The sequence below is a fragment of the Tupaia chinensis genome, unplaced genomic scaffold (assembly GCF_000334495.1).
Source record: "Tupaia chinensis unplaced genomic scaffold, TupChi_1.0 Scaffold000447_1, whole genome shotgun sequence".
NCBI lineage: Eukaryota > Metazoa > Chordata > Mammalia > Scandentia > Tupaiidae > Tupaia > Tupaia belangeri.
The window spans coordinates 63,833-73,229 of record NW_006159952.1 but is presented as its reverse complement, the minus strand read 5'-3'; the positions used below and the strand labels follow the sequence as shown (position 1 = coordinate 73,229).

The window sequence follows — 9,397 nt, the reverse complement described above, 5'->3', positions numbered from 1 at the left end:
GAGATCCTATCTTCTGCATCATCTAATCTGCTTTTAGTATTTTCGAGGGAGATTTTTATTTTCTGTATTAGTTCTTCATTCCTAACAGTTCTGTTTTATTCTTTTTTTTTTTTTTTTTTTTGATTTTCACTATAGGGCGCGTGTGCTCGCCAGACAGACAGAGAGAGACAGAGAGACAGAAAGCGAGAAATCACCCCCCAGGGGGAATGGCCACTTCGCAATCCCTTCTCCTTCATTCTCCTCTCAGGATCTTGGGCACGCACGCACACACGCCCGGCATGAGTTTTAAGCCACCGGGTCCAGGATGTGAACCGCGGTCGACTACATGGGAGTCCAGCGACATAGCCATTATTCTAACTGCTGGTTCACTGTTTGATTCTTTTTTATGGTGTGTATTTCTTTTTTTAAATTATGGAAGGACTTCTTCACTTTCTGAAATGCATTGTCTTTCTTGCATCTCAATTTGTTTCGTCACTATGAATATTCTTTATTCTTTACCTGACATTTCCATGTGTTCCTTTGCACTGTCTGTAGATAATGAGACATTGTTCTTTTCCTTTGGGGGAGAGATATTTTCTTGGTTTCTCAATTTTTTGTGCCTCTGCACTGGTTTCTAGTCGTCTGATGGATTATATGTTTCTTCCTAATTTCTTTGAGTTCAATCTGAGTGTTCAGAGGTGTGTGGAAGGAGGTGATCCACAATTTCTCTGCGGTTACATCTCCCTGATGCTCACCAAGTACCTGCACTTTTGTCATTGGAAGTGGATATTACAAAGGCCTCCTGGTTTCCAGAGAATAGGTGCACCTGGGTTGAGCTATGGGGTTTTCACAGAGAGTTCAGAAGCATGCAGGAGGAGATGAGTCACGCTCTCTGCAGCTCCATCCTTCTCCCTGCCCACTCTGCATTTTATTCAGACGTTTAGCTACTGTGCACCTAGACCTGTCTAGACACTCAGTGTATGAGGCTGAGCAGCAAAGTGAGAAAGTAAGGTAAAAGAAAAAGAAAAAGGAAAATAGAAAAAAACAAAACAAACAAACAAACAAAAAAACAAGACAAAAGCAATTTTTTAAAAAAAGTTTTTAAGCAAAAAATGAAACAGGGCAAGGCACAGCTCAGATGTAGATGCCTTCTGAAAGGGCCTGTGATTTGCCTGTCCTCTGTGGGAGGAGAGAAAGATGACAATTAGCAAGATAAAGGAGACATTAGAGAAGCAAGAAAAAGTACTTTAAAAATTAAAAAAAAGATTTCAGAGAGAGAGTGAGCCAGAGAGGAAACAGAGATTGCCCTGTCTACCTTTTTGGGTCTAGAGGGTGACGTTGGAGCAGAAAATCTTGCTCTAGTCCCTGAAAGGGGCAGAGCACAGCTCGGATATAGATGTCTTCTTGGGAGTTTCTTTTAAAAGTCTAATAGTTTGTTCAGCCTTTGGTGTACCAGGAGAAACCAAGGAGATGTGCTCCTATAACCTTGTCAACTTTCACTAAAAAGGGCCTTGACTAAGACTTTCAAAGAGATCATGTATGTCCTTTACCTACTGGACATCTCTCTATAGCTAATCCCGAACAGCAAGTAGCAAGGACTTCACTCCAGGCATCTAATAATCCCTACCCTTATGAGGAAATGGATGAATTAATAACCTAAGAACTTATTCAATTATCAAAACTGCTGAAGAAAAACTGATGAATATAAAATAGGAGTTGCAAAAGTTCATCAGAAAAGAAATTCATATGAAGGGTTTTATTTAAGAGTAAAATTTTTAAAATCCATGCACTTCTTTTTTTAAATTTTAGTTTTTTGTTTTAGTTTTTCTTTTTTTTTCCATAACACATATGCACTCATCAGAGAGAGACAAGACAGAGTGAGAGAGGGAAAATGAGAAACACCCCCCAAAGGAAATGGCCACACTATAATTCCTTTCTCCCGGTCTCCTTGGAATTTCAGGCACACATGCACATGCACCTGGCATAATTTTTAAGCTGCTGAAACATGGAGTTGTCCATGTGGGATTCAACGCCTTGAATTCTGTGGCACCTATTTGTCCACCATGCATTATTTTTATTGTATGCTTTTCTATGAAGTTTTTAAATTCCTCACATTAAGTGACATAATTTCTACTGTTCTGCCCAAGTATAGAGTGGTTCTGAGAGTTTATCCTTTGTAGAATAATAATTAGAAATTACAAACTAATTATTACTTACAAAATAATTGTTACTAGTTACTAGTAATTAATTACAGATTATTACTAATTAACTATTACTAATTAACTCATGGGGGATGCTTTCTCACTGTCTCTGCCTCTCTCTGGCAAGCACACACACACTCTGGCGATTTTTAAAAAATAGCTGTATAGCCTTCCTCCTCCTCCTCCTCCTCCTCTTCCTCTTCTTCTTCTTCCTCTTCTTTTTGAGAGATTTTTGCTACAGGGTGCATGTACTTGCTGGAGAGACAGAAAGACAGAAAGCAAAAAATCCCCCCCCATGGGGAACGGCCACACCACAATCCCTTCTCCTCCATTCTCCTCTCAGGATTTTGGGGACACATGTGCATGTGCATGCCCAGCATGAGTTTCAAACCACTTGGTCTGGGACTCCAGCCCTATAAAGGAGTCAGCAACTTAACCATTACACCATCTGCTGGCCCCCAGCTGTACAGTAGTCTATTATATATATTATATAACATATTCTGTGAATATTGATACATTAATATATTGTGCTTTACTAATAAGTAACATTTAGGTTGTTTTTAACCTTTACTATTCAGCATTATACTACCAGGAATACTCCTGTACACATTCCTTTCTGCTTTTTGTCAGTACTGCATTTGGGGTATATAGTCCTAGAAGTAGAAATGCTGAATATGTGTTCCTTTTTTTTTTTTTTTTTTTGCATCTTAGTGACTGCATTTATTAGAAGAGTTGGAGAAAAATACAAATACCATCAGCCCAAGAAGTTGTGAGTTATCTATAAATCAGCTCATTTAAAAGTGAAAGAATCTAGACCATATAAAAATGTATGCATGTTTCTCCTTTGAAGGTCTTGTACACTTAAAGAGGTAACTCTACAAAGTCTCCTATTTTTCTATACAGAACAAATTTTTTGTTTTAGCCTACTCTCAATAGAGGGGCAACTAGTACAACGCCATATCCCTACATGAAAAGCATTGGAATAATCTGTTTCATTGATTTATATATCTCTTCATATGTTTCTTTTTCTTTTTAAAAAATACTTATTTAATTCTATTTATTCATTCATTTATTTTCATTTGACCAGAGAAAGACAGACACAACACACAGAGAGAAAGCAAGCCACAAGCTCCAGGACTCAAACTGTGGTCAGCCATGTGGAAGTGTCCAGCACCTTAACCACCACGCCACCTGCTGGCGTGTTTCTTTATCAATGTTTCTTCATCAATTTCTATAGTAGTCACAGTTTCTTCCACATCTCCTAGTATCATTTAAATGCTGATCATAAGTATGTAATCTGCCTCAAAGCTCTCAGTCATTCCTCATTTTTACATAACTTCGCTCATCCAGGCTGAGCCTGATGAGATCCAGAGGCTGCTCTATGGTGTTGGTACTTTGTTGCTAGTCCCTGTTGTCTGCCATGTTTCTGTGTGTGCACTTTTAAACTTTCACAGATGACTCTTCTAAAAAGTTATTTCAATTTACACATTAAAATAAGGAGAGCATCAGGGCCAGCAGCTGGCATGATGGTTAAGGTGCTGGACACTCACATGGTCAACCATAGTTGAAATCTTGAACCCAGTGGCTTGAGATTCACACGGACTCATGTGTGAGTCTGCCCCAAGTCCCAAGTGCAGGATGGAGGAAAAGAGATTGCAGTGTGGCTATTCCCCAGGACTGATTTCTCACTTTGTCTCTCTCTGGTGAGCACACGTATCTTGTGGCAAAAACCTAACAACAACAAAAAAAGACAAAAAATATCTATTTCTCTGTATCCTCACCAACATAGCCTCTTACATATCTTGTGGTAAAAACCTAAAAGAAAAAGACAAAAAATATCTGCTTCTCCATATCCTCACCAACACGGCCTCTTAACTAAACATTTTTAATGATGGCCAATCTGATGCTAAAAATTGTACTAAAAATCTTTGAAAGTTGCAAAGTCTTTCTGTTTGGTGATTTACCACCACAGATAGCCCAGGGAAAGATGGTTCTGAGTTGTGGAAGACCTGATTGGTATCAGCCTCAGTGCTGTGTGAACTTGACTTTTTCATGAATTCCACAATTTTTTTTTTTGGAGAGGTTTTCGCTATAGGGCACGTGTGCTTGCCAGACAGACACAGAGAGAGAAAGACAGAAAGTGAGAAATCACCCCTCAGAGAGGATGGCCACACCACAATCCCTTCTCCTCCATTCTCCTCTCGGGATCTTGGGCACGCACGCACGCACACGCGCCCGGTGTGAGTTTTAAGCCACCGGGGGGTCCGGGACACAAACCGCGGTCGACTACGTGGGAGTCCAGTGACATAGCCATTACGCTAACTGCTGGTCCCGATTCCACAAATATTTTTTAAGAACCTGTATTGTGGGACCAACAGATGGCATAATGGTTATATCACTGGACTCCCGCATATTTGACTGCAGTTCAAGTCCCGGACTGGGCGGCTTAAAACTCACGCCAGGTGTGTGTGCATGCATGCCCTAAGTCCCAAGAGGAGAATGGAGAAGGACTGCAGCATGGTCATCCCCCCTGGGGGGGGGTGATTTTTCACTTTCTGTCTTCTCTGTCACTCTCTCTCTTCAGTGAGGGCATGTGCCCTACAGCAAACATCTTTCAAAAAAAAAAAAAAAAAAAAAAAGAGAGACAGAGAGAAAGAACCTGCATTGTGTCAGGCAGCAAACTTGGTTCCAAGGATTCGGTAGTCAATAAGACAGACATTGTTTTCCCCCTCAGAAAGCTTATATAGCAGAAAAAAGGAACCAAACAAGTAATGACTAATGTAAGAACTGCGGTAACACTAGAATTACTAATGGCAGGCCAGGAACAAGGTACTCTGAGCATATTTAATGGTTTAGAAATGTGCTGGCTCAGTCAGAAGAAATGACATGTGAACTGAGGCCTGAGGACGAGTGGGACTTAGTCAAACACGCACATTCAGACGCCATCAAGGATCTGCACTTCATTTTTCTAAAAGTGCTCCTGCTATACTCACCGTTTACTTATACTTTGACATAAGAAGGACAGCGGATATTTTTCCAGTCTCTAAGAAAACGTTTATATTTTTTCCTTACACTGATTGAGTTCATTGTACAATAAGGTCAGGCCTGTCATGTGATTTGAGTATTACGAGTGGTTTAAATATTACAAGGACAGACTGAACTTCAACTTCCTATAACATATAGTCAGTAACTTCCTAAGACAAGCAATGGAATAGGCATATCTCAAAGTTGAAAGTTATACTACAGGGATGAGCCTGGAGCCTATTGGTTAAGGGAGTCAGGTCCCATATGGACAACTATATTTCAAACTCCAGCCCCAACGGCTTGAAAAACACACTGGTCATGTGTGCATGTATGCCCCAAACCCTGACAGGATAGAAAAACTGGAGAAAGGATTGTGGTGTAATCATTGAGAGTTACTTTCTCTCCCTCCCTGTCTCTGTCTTTGGAGAGCACATATGCCCTCTGGCAATTAAAAAATAAAATAAAATAAATTTTTAAGACATTTTTGCCTCAGGGTACGTGTACTTGCCAGAGCCAGAGCCAGAGACAGTGAGAGGAAAAGCTAGAATTGACCCCCTAGGGAGGATGATCACATCACAATTCCTTCTCCTCCATTCTCCTCCTGGGATCATAGACATGCATATACATGCACCTGGCATGAGTTTCAAGCCACTGGACCCAGGACTTGAACCACGGCAGTCATGCGGGAGTACAGTAATATAATCGCTACATCATCTGCTGGCCACTAAAATAAAATTTTTAAATTTAACAATTAAAAGAAAAAAGTTATACAATAATATGCCCTTAAATCAAAGTAAAATATTATAGGAAAAGAAGTTTCTGCTTCTAGTCAAGATGGAGTAATAGGAACTAGATTTAACCCATTTACTGAAAACAACCAAAAATGTAGATGTTGTAAAACAGTTTTTACAACATGACATCAGCCAACAAAAGACAGTGATCCCCGAAATCTCTGGATTGAGGAGACAGAGTTGACAGACCAGGAAGATGGGGGCAGCTAGAGTTTTCAGGACAGAGTGCCTCAGAGGAGGGAGGAGGCACGCACAGAGAACTTCAGAAATGTGATAATGTTCCCTCTTGTGGAATCTGCAGAGTGCTGATCTGTTCGTATGTGAGAAAGCTACCCAAGACCAGAGAAGGAAACACTCGTAATAGTATTCAGCGCTTACATGGGGCTAGGAAGAGTGCTGGTTTCAACACCCAGACTGGAAAAGGTAAATTACAGAGCACCGGGTATGGTACAGAGAAAGGTCTGCCTCAGTAGCAGAGGATAACTAGTCCTAAACAATGTTCCAGTCTTGTTTGACCAATTTTAAATGCAAGATCTAAAAGAATCAAGCTATTTCTATGTAGTTTAACAACATCTTAGAACGAAGTCCAAGAAAATTTATAGAAATACAAAAATATCTGGCCCACTCTTGGTGGTGCAATCGGTGCTCTACTGAACTGCAATGCTGGAAACCACATGGCCGACTTCAAAACTGGATCCCGAATTGAGCTAGAAATAATCTGGGTGTGCATGTGCCCAAGATCCTGACAATCTGGAGAGCCACAGGAAAGGGATTACGGAGAAATTTGTCAAGTTATGCTCTCTCTCAATTAAAAAAAAAGTGACACAAAAATACTTTTCACTCAACAAAGTAAAACTCATAGTATTTGATGTCCAGTAAAAAATTACCAGGTGAAAGACCAGAGATGATATGATAGTTACATCACTGGACTCACACATGGCAGCCTGTGGTTCAATTCCCGGACCTGGAAGCTTGAAATTTGTGCTGGGAGCATGTCTGAGTGTGCATGCCCAAAATCCCAAGAGGAGACTGGAAGAGAAGGAATTGTGGCTCCCAACCCCCCACGAGGAGAGTGGATTTCTTGCTTCCTGTTTCTTTCTGTCTCACCGGTGAGTGCAAGTGTCCTGTGGCAAAAAAAGTCTCTCTCAAATAAAAAACAAATAAAAATAAATTGCCAGGTGTGCTGAGAAATAGAACAAAATCCATAGGAGAAAGATCAATCAATTGAACCAACCCAGAATTGTCACAGATGTCAAAATTAGCACAGAAAGACATTTAAAAAGTAACCATAACTGGGAACCTGCAGTTCGTGTAATGGCTATGTCGCTGGACTCCCACGTAGTCGACCACAGTTCGCGTTCTGGACCCGGTGGCTTAAAACTCACGCCAGGCACGTGTGCGTGCGTGTCCAAGATCCCAAGAGGAGAATGGAGGAGAAGGGATTGTGGTGTGACCATCCCCCCTGGGGGTGATTTCTTGCTTTCTGTCTCTATGTCTCTGTCTATCTGGCAAGCGCACACGCTCTATAGCAAAAACCTCTCAAAAAAAACCCAAAGTAACTGTATTCTGTATGTTCAAAACATTATCTAAGAACATAAAAGATATAATTGAATGTACAATGATGAAACGTACATTGTCTGTAATAAAAAATATATACACTGTATGGGATTAACAGCAGATTAAAGGTAAGAAACAAAATCAAAACAAAACAAAACAAATTCACTGAATTTGAAGACACAGAAACCACCCAAAAATAAAACACTGAAACTTTTTAAGAAAGCCATATTGGCTATATTTTGCTGTCCCTTCCTCATGCCAGGTATGATCTTGCTATTTTGTACTTTTGGCCATTAGCACTTGTTACCTCTGAAACCACTCCCCCCATACATGCATGGCATGCCCCCTCACTTTCCTCAGGTCTTTGCTCAAATCTCCTCAGCTATGCCCTACTTGGCCATCTTATTTAAGCCTTCCCTATTTTTTAAAATACAGATTTTTTATTTTCTCCTCAGCACTTGATAGATGTACTTATTGTCTATCTCTGCCAACATAAGCTTCACTAGGAGAGTCATAGGGCAAGGGCATTTATTTACTGTTGTTACCTCTGTGTCTAGAGTTAAAATCCTCAAAAGATCTATTTTAAGAATAAATAAGTAAATCCATTAAACGTGTGGTACGGATACCTGGATGGATAAATGATGGTACTAGGAGACACTAAAGGAGAGAGTATGGGATGCCTATGAAACTCCCAGGTGGAAATGAATAGCCATTTGATCAACAAATATTTACTGAGCACCTAATACATGCCAGACACTATTCTATGTGCTTGAGTTTATCAGTGGAAACCACACACAGAGAGAACAAAGAATACTACCCTCAGGGAGCTTACATTCTCTAGGAGACAATAAGTGAATGATATAATAAATCAATCTGATCTATTATAGATTAGAAGAGATAATACTATGGGGTAAAGGCAAGGAGAATCTGGAGTCAGTGGAAATGTAGTTGCAATGTACTAATTCCAGTTTTAAATAGGGTAGTCAGGGCTGAACTCATTGAGCAGTTGACATGGATCTGATGCTCAGAGAAGAAACCAGTTTGTTAAATAGGCAATACTATCTGGTCCAAGGTTTTAGGATCAAACAAAATATGTAAAAAAAGGTCTGGCAAATAAATAGTTGCTAATATCGTTTAAACCACTTCCCCACCCTAACTGCTGTTAGGTTTTAATCAGTCTGAAACAGGCAAGTTTAAAGATAAGCAGAGTGAGAGGGTGTGTATCCCTCCTTTACTAAGAAGACAGAAAAAAAGTTTCCCTTCTTTGTTGCTTCACTTTTACTAAAGATGTCTTCTGGGTCATTATCCATACAAAGGGGAAAATGTTGGGAAGAGAAATCAGACTGCTTTTTATACAAGATTATGGGTAAGTAGAATAGGTAGAAGATCTGATTGGGTCAATACAAAATTGCAACTGAATGGGAGGGGTGTTACAGGTGTTCATGTTTTACCAGAGTATATGATTTTTAACTTTAGACTATGAAAAGTTAAAGGTGTATATTGCAACTCTCAGTGCAATCACAGATTATTAACATCACACGTTACAAAGGCAAGCCTAAAAATGCAAAAAGGTTTAATTAAAACAAAGTTCAAAATACTCAATTAAGGGGCCCGCAGTTAGCATAATGGCTATGTTGCTGGACTCCCACGTAGTCGTCCGCAGTTCACATCCTGGACCCGGTGGCTTTAAAACTCATGCCAGGCACGTGTGCGTGCGTGCCCAAGATCCCGAGAGGAGAATGGAGGAGAAGGGATTGAGGCGTGGCCATCCCCCCTGAGGGGTGATTTCTCGCTTTCTGTCTCTCTGTCTCTCTGTCTGTCTGGCGAGTGCATGCGCCCTATAGT

The 9,397-nt window shown here is 40.3% G+C and overlaps 1 pseudogene; it reads right to left on the bottom strand.

Annotated features, from left to right (window-relative positions):
- Positions 1-3,098: 3,098 nt before the first annotated feature.
- On the bottom strand, positions 3,099-3,602 carry LOC106735581 (U6 snRNA-associated Sm-like protein LSm3; annotated as a pseudogene).
- Between the last annotated feature and the right edge of the window lie 5,795 nt (positions 3,603-9,397).